This window comes from Gouania willdenowi, unplaced genomic scaffold, assembly GCF_900634775.1.
Source record: "Gouania willdenowi unplaced genomic scaffold, fGouWil2.1 scaffold_258_arrow_ctg1, whole genome shotgun sequence".
Taxonomy (NCBI): Eukaryota; Metazoa; Chordata; class Actinopteri; order Blenniiformes; family Gobiesocidae; genus Gouania; species Gouania willdenowi.
This window is the reverse complement of record NW_021145015.1, coordinates 171159-177427: the sequence shown is the minus strand read 5'-3', so window position 1 is coordinate 177427 and position 6269 is coordinate 171159.

Here is a 6269-nt window from a genome sequence, read left to right as displayed (position 1 = left end):
AAACAGAGTCCACCATCAGAAGACATGTACAAGAAGCATTCATATAAAAAAGGTCACCATAATCTAACACAGATAAGAATGTGGCAGAGACAAGGCGCTTCTTTACACCAAAAAAAAAACATGTCTTGTTGCGGAAGAAGAACCCCAATTTAAGTTTTAATTTCCTCACAAGTTTGTCAATGAAAAGTTTAAAAGTGAGGGAATCATCAATTACGACACCAAGGTATTTATATTCATGTACCACTTCTATGACATTTCCTTCAAGAGTGGACACGACCGGGGGAGTTAGAGGCACCTTCTTATGGTTAGAAAACATTAGCTTGGTCTTCTCAGCATTGAGAACCAGTTTTAGATTAATCAGCGAATGCTGGACAGAAACAAAGGCTTTCTGCAGGGAATTAACAGCCTGTTCAAGAGATGATCCGAAGCAATAAATAATTGTATCATCGGCATTGGCTTCCCATAAAATATAGAATAGAATTCAAGATTCTTCTTCTCACTTATAAAGCCCTAAATGGACAGGCACCAGTCTATCTCTAACACTCCCTCTGCCTGCTTCTTCCCTTGTGTGTTTGCTCCTGTACTCCTTCTGGCTTTTGTCTTGCAGGTCCGTGGGATCCTCAGTGTGGAGTTACAGAGTCTCAACAACTCTGTCTCCACCCTTTCCTCTGCACACACCCAACACAGCATAACGTGGATGGCTGTTCATCATAGGAATGGGATCCACACAAGGTTCCTGCTGCTTAACAGAAGGTTTTCCTTGCCGCCATGATGAATTCATGTTGGGTGTGGGATACATATGTATGTGTATATACGTATATATGCATATGTGTGTATCCATAAAATGAAGAGTCCGTCCTTAAGACTCCTCTACTGTAAAGTGTCTTGAGATACCATTGGTTATGATTTGGCGCTATACAAATAAAGATTGATTGATTGATTGACAGGAGAGACAATATTTAGATATTAATGCAATCCTTTCATTTACCAGTGACATCATTTAGGAAAGATATAGATTTATATCTGATGAACTGATTTATAGTCAGCTGATGAAGCCTCTGTCTTTGTATGCAAGTAAGGGTGAAGTCATTCATTCATTCATTCATACCTATAGTGAGGCTGACCACATCAGCAGGAACATACTACAGTGAAACAATGTGCTCTCATCCCAGTGTGTGTGATAAATATGTCTACTTGAATAGAAAAACGTGTGTGCTGTAATAAAAGGAAACTGATCAGAGCGCTGTCCATTTATCATCCAATAGATTAATATCATAAATAATTTCATGCATTCACAGTCGGTGATTCGCTGTCAGCATTCCCTCCTGGTGCACGCTGCACTCTTTGCTGTCATCATGAATTTAAATTCATTATATTTGTTTAAGATCATAAGCTGTTCCTCCATTCATTGTAAAGACGGTCGCTCTGCCAGGTTCTCCATTGATTGGTCAGACGCTGCAATCTCCACCCCTTTTATGGGAGCGTGCATGTACCTAGGCTGAAAACACTTGGTTAAATTAGCGTGTTGTGATCAACCTTCGTAGGACAGCTGTTAGGTGAAGCTCACTAACAGAGATTAATTGATTCCAAGATATAATTATCTAGTTTCATAGCATACCCCTTTGTGATTGTATTTTGGCCCTTTTTAGATTTCTATACATTTTGTTTTTTATCAATTCAGTATGATTTTTGTCATTTTGTTTTTTATAGTTTTTTTGTTTTGTTTTTGGGGTCGATTTTGTGAGTTCTCGTATTTTTTATTTTTTGTGTTTTTTTTTTTTAGGTTTCTTTTTAAAATAAAAAATCTGTGACGTGAATATATATTGATCATAGACCAGAGGTCTCATTCTCGCGGCCCGTGGGACGATAATTTGTGGCCCGCAGGACAATGTGAAAATGTTATGTTAGTGCGGCCCGTGTGTTTTATACTGTATTGTAATGAAGTGACTCGAGCCGTTATCAAAAGTTTATCAGCTTTTAATGGAAGTCGTTACATCCTGACTACTGTAGGCCGTAGTCGACGCCAAAATAAACAATGAAGACACAAACACTCCATCATTTCTCTCACTGAACACCCGTGGGAACAGAACTACTAAGTAGTGGCGCGGGGGCGGCACTCCCACCTCTGGCTGCCCTACTAATCCCTCCAATTTTAATTACACCTCAACACACCACCCCCCGGAGGGTGGGACCACCACTTCCACCCTCCGGCGCTATTGCACCACATACACATATATACACATAGGCTGGAAGGGGAGCACCGCTCCCCTCCATTCACCCTTTTTTAATAGCACTTCATACATTCACTAAACACATACATTCACTCAGGGGATAGGGAAGTGCCTCTCCATTGGGGAATGGAGAGGCACCATAACAGGGTGGTGGGTAAATTCACACATTTGGGCCTGTCGGGTGGGGGCCCGGCCCCTCTGTTGATGGCTGGGCTACCGTGTGGGGATCGGTCGGGCGTGGCGGGGCGGTGGGTCTCTGGGGGGCGTGGAGGAGTGTTGCTGGGGCCTCCCTTTGCGGGGTCTCTCCGGGCGGTGCCGGCCTGGTGGGGCGTGGGGGTCCCCCTTCTCTGCGGGTGGGGCTTGGCGCTTGTCTTGTCTCCTGGTTGCCTTAGGGGCGTGCCTCGCGGCGTGTGGGTCCGGGGCGGTGTGGGGGTGGGCGCTCTGGGGGGTGCCGGCGTCTGCGCCAGGGTTGGGGCGGGGTTGCTTGGCACTCCAGGGTGGTGCTCTTTGCTGGGGGGCGGCTCTAGATGTTCCGGGGGTTGAGGTTGGTATCGGCCACTTGGTAGGTCTGTCCTGCTAGCTGTGGGCTGGCGGGTGGGTGGGTTCTGCGCCTTTGGCTGGGGGCTGCTGCTCCGCATCGGTTGTGTGCCATTGGGGTCCCTCTCTCCTGTGGTGGCGGCCGCCGGTCACTCTTGCGCCGGGGGGTGCATTGCCCCGTGGCTTGCGCTGTCCGGTGGGGGGCGGGACCTGGGCAGTGTCTGGGGCGCATCGCGCGGGCAGCATCAAGGAAAGGCGATCTGGTGTGCTTTGGGGTGCCTGGTCGGTGCGCCTGGGGGCCGGCGGGGCAGCTTGCAGCATCCCCTTGGTGTCCTCGGCGACTATAGGCATGGTTGTCGTCCCTGGGGGGCGCTGCTCTCGGTGCTGCTTCCGTTCCGGGTCCTTCTGGCCTGGGGTCCGGACCCTGCTGGCGGGCGTCCGCCGGCTGCCCGTTCCGCGCGACTCTGGGCGGGGGCCTTGGCTCCTCTGCTGGGGGCTCTCTTGTCCCTTCCCTCGGGGGGTTGAGTACTTGGGTGTGGGTGGGTGGGGGGGCTGGAAGCTGGCGGGGGGCCTTGGGGTTGGGGGTTGGGGTCGGTGGGGGGATGCGCTGGGTGCTCGGCTGCTTGGGGCTTCCTCGGATGTGTATGTGGGGGGCGGTGGCTGCCTCTTGGCCTGGGATCTTGGGAACATCTGGGGGGTTGCTCGGCATCGGGGGGGTTGCCTGGGGCTCCCTGGCCCCCGCTCTTTCTGCTGGCCTGGCTGCATCTGCGGGCCCAGGGCAGTTCCTGGGTTTGCAGTAGCGTTTTTTTTTTTGCACATATACTGGTATACGATGCACTGGCACGCCATGGGATGTGGGATAAAACTCATACTGGGCTTAACCTTAGACACGTTAATCCCAAATACCTGCTTTAGGTACTACCATTCACTCATTCCCCCTGTCCACAGCCACCACCATTATAGCTAAGCTTCACACTTGTCACCATACTGGCTGGATTACACAACATAATAAGCACAATTTATTCTACAACCTAACATCTCACCCTCACTGCAAAACAGTCTATTCTTCCCCACCTTTTCTATTTCCTGCATTGAGTCTTTCCTCCCTGCTCCCTTTCCCCTCCCCCTCCCCCTCCACTTAGGTGTAACACTGCTCTCCCTTTTTATATCCTCCCTATAATAAAAGATTTCTTACCCTTCCTTAGGGAGGGCTGGTGATGGTCACAATTAAGCAATAAAATAAATCAATGTATTTTATTGCAATAACAAAATATGCATTGCTGTCTCATAATGATTGCACTTCCTGTGGTGTTGACCTTTGACAGCATGTGCAGACAAGTAAAAAAAAAAAAAAAAAAAAAGGAAGAAGAGAGAGCCAACCAGGTTGACCATCTTAAAACACGTCGACTAAAGCAACAAAATGTATTTAAGAAAGCAACCAAAGAGAATAATGCAGCAGTTGAAGCTCGCTACGTGGTCAGTGAGATGATTGCTAAGGCGGAAAAACCATTCACAGAAGGCAAGTTTGTCAAAAAGTGCATATTACAAGCTGCAAGTATCGTCTGTCCAGAAAAGAAAGTTCAGATTAGCAACATCAGCCTTTCTGCAAACATTGTGGCAGAGCGTATTTCTGACCTGTCAAGTAATATTTATGATCAATTGTTTGAGAAAGCCAAACGTTTTGATGCATACTCAGTCGCTCTTGATGAGAACACAGACATCACTGACACTGCCCAGATCACAATATATGTACGAGATGTTGATGACAATTTTGAAGTTATGGAGGAGTTCCTCACAGTATTTCCAATGCATGGTCAGAGCACTGCTCAGTAGATATTTGGCCAGCTGTGTGATACCATTGTGAATGCTGGTTTGCTATGGAAAAGGTTTGTTGGAATAACAACTGATGAAGCACCATCAATGACAGGGAGGAAAAATGGACTGGTGGCACTGGTTCAAAGAAAACTGGAAAAGGAGGGTGTGGAGGAGGCCATTGCTCTGCACTGCATTATCCATCAGCAGGTCCTTTGCAGCAAATGTCTGAAGTTTGACAATGTGATGTCTGTTGTTGTGAAATGCATCAACTATATCAGGTCCAGGGGCTTAAAGCACCGGCAGTTCCATGCTTTTTTAGAGGAAATGGAGTCAGAATATAAGGATGTGCTTTACTTCATCGAGGTACGTTGGCCTCAGCAGGGGAAACATCTTGAAGAGATTTTTTGAGTTGAGAGCAGAAGTAAAAGCCTTCATGGAGAAGGATGGAGTGGCTTTTCCTGTGCTAAGTGATCCAAAATGACTCATGGAATTAGCTTTTCTTGTTGACAGCAAGAAGTAGGCTAGAGAAGCCATGTTCAGAATAAATGTTCATGTTCTTCAATGTTGCATTCATGTTCAGGGCAGTTTATGTTCAGAAAAACCCATTGAAATTGAATTAATGAAGATTTGATTTTTTTTTGTGGAACACACACACACACACACACACACACACACACACACTGAAATGTGTGACGACTCTTTCTCTTTGGTTTTGAGCGTTTCATCAACCATTAGCATTAAAAAAACTTAAAATAAATGTTTATTTTTCCTTAAATCATGTTCTTTGCTCCTTTAAGTTAAGGCACAGCACTTTTTTAAAGAAAAAAAACTTTATTTACATTTTTCCATCATTACAATGTTTCAAACAGTTTTAAACTGCACTTTAGCCTCGAGGTGTGGAAATATATTCAAATGTGAATGAATATAAATTATAATAATAATAAAGATAGTAAAAAAATAATTGACGTAATTCAGGGTTTTAAATAGTAAACAAATAATCTAACATCACTTCCAGTACATTCTAAGCGTGCTAGCAACACCTAGCATGAGGATAAAACATGATGAATGTACATTGAAACGACCAAACTATGGATCTTATACATGAACCAAATGGATATTATGAAAGTTAACGGTTCATTTCTCACTAAAAATGTTGCAAAACAAAGCTGAAGCCACAAGCTCTAGTAATATATAGCACCATGTTCTCAAACGGGGCTGACAGGTGGTCACGTGACCTGTCACATGCCCCATAGAAAACACTGGGCAAATGACGTATAGTATTTCTACACCATGACAGACACAGTATTAGAAACAAAGTGTAGGAACACATTCAAATGGGAAGGAATATGAATAAAAATATTGAGAATAATGATAGTTTATCAACCACAGAAGAATGTCCATGATAACGAAAAAACTACAGATCGTTTACATAAACTAATTCAATAGCATAAAAGTTAAAGGTAGATTTGTCACTAGAAATGTTATCAAAACAATTCTAAAACCACAATCTATCTTGAAATAAGGCAATTTGCCACTAAAATATACAAAATGTCCACCATGTTTTTCACTGCAGGCAGGGGCGGAGTCAGCAATCACGTGACCTGACGTCAGCCCGTTGAAAAGACTGGATGGTAGAAACTGTAAACATCTTTCGTTTTAAAAGCCTCATACGTAAAATATTGGTTG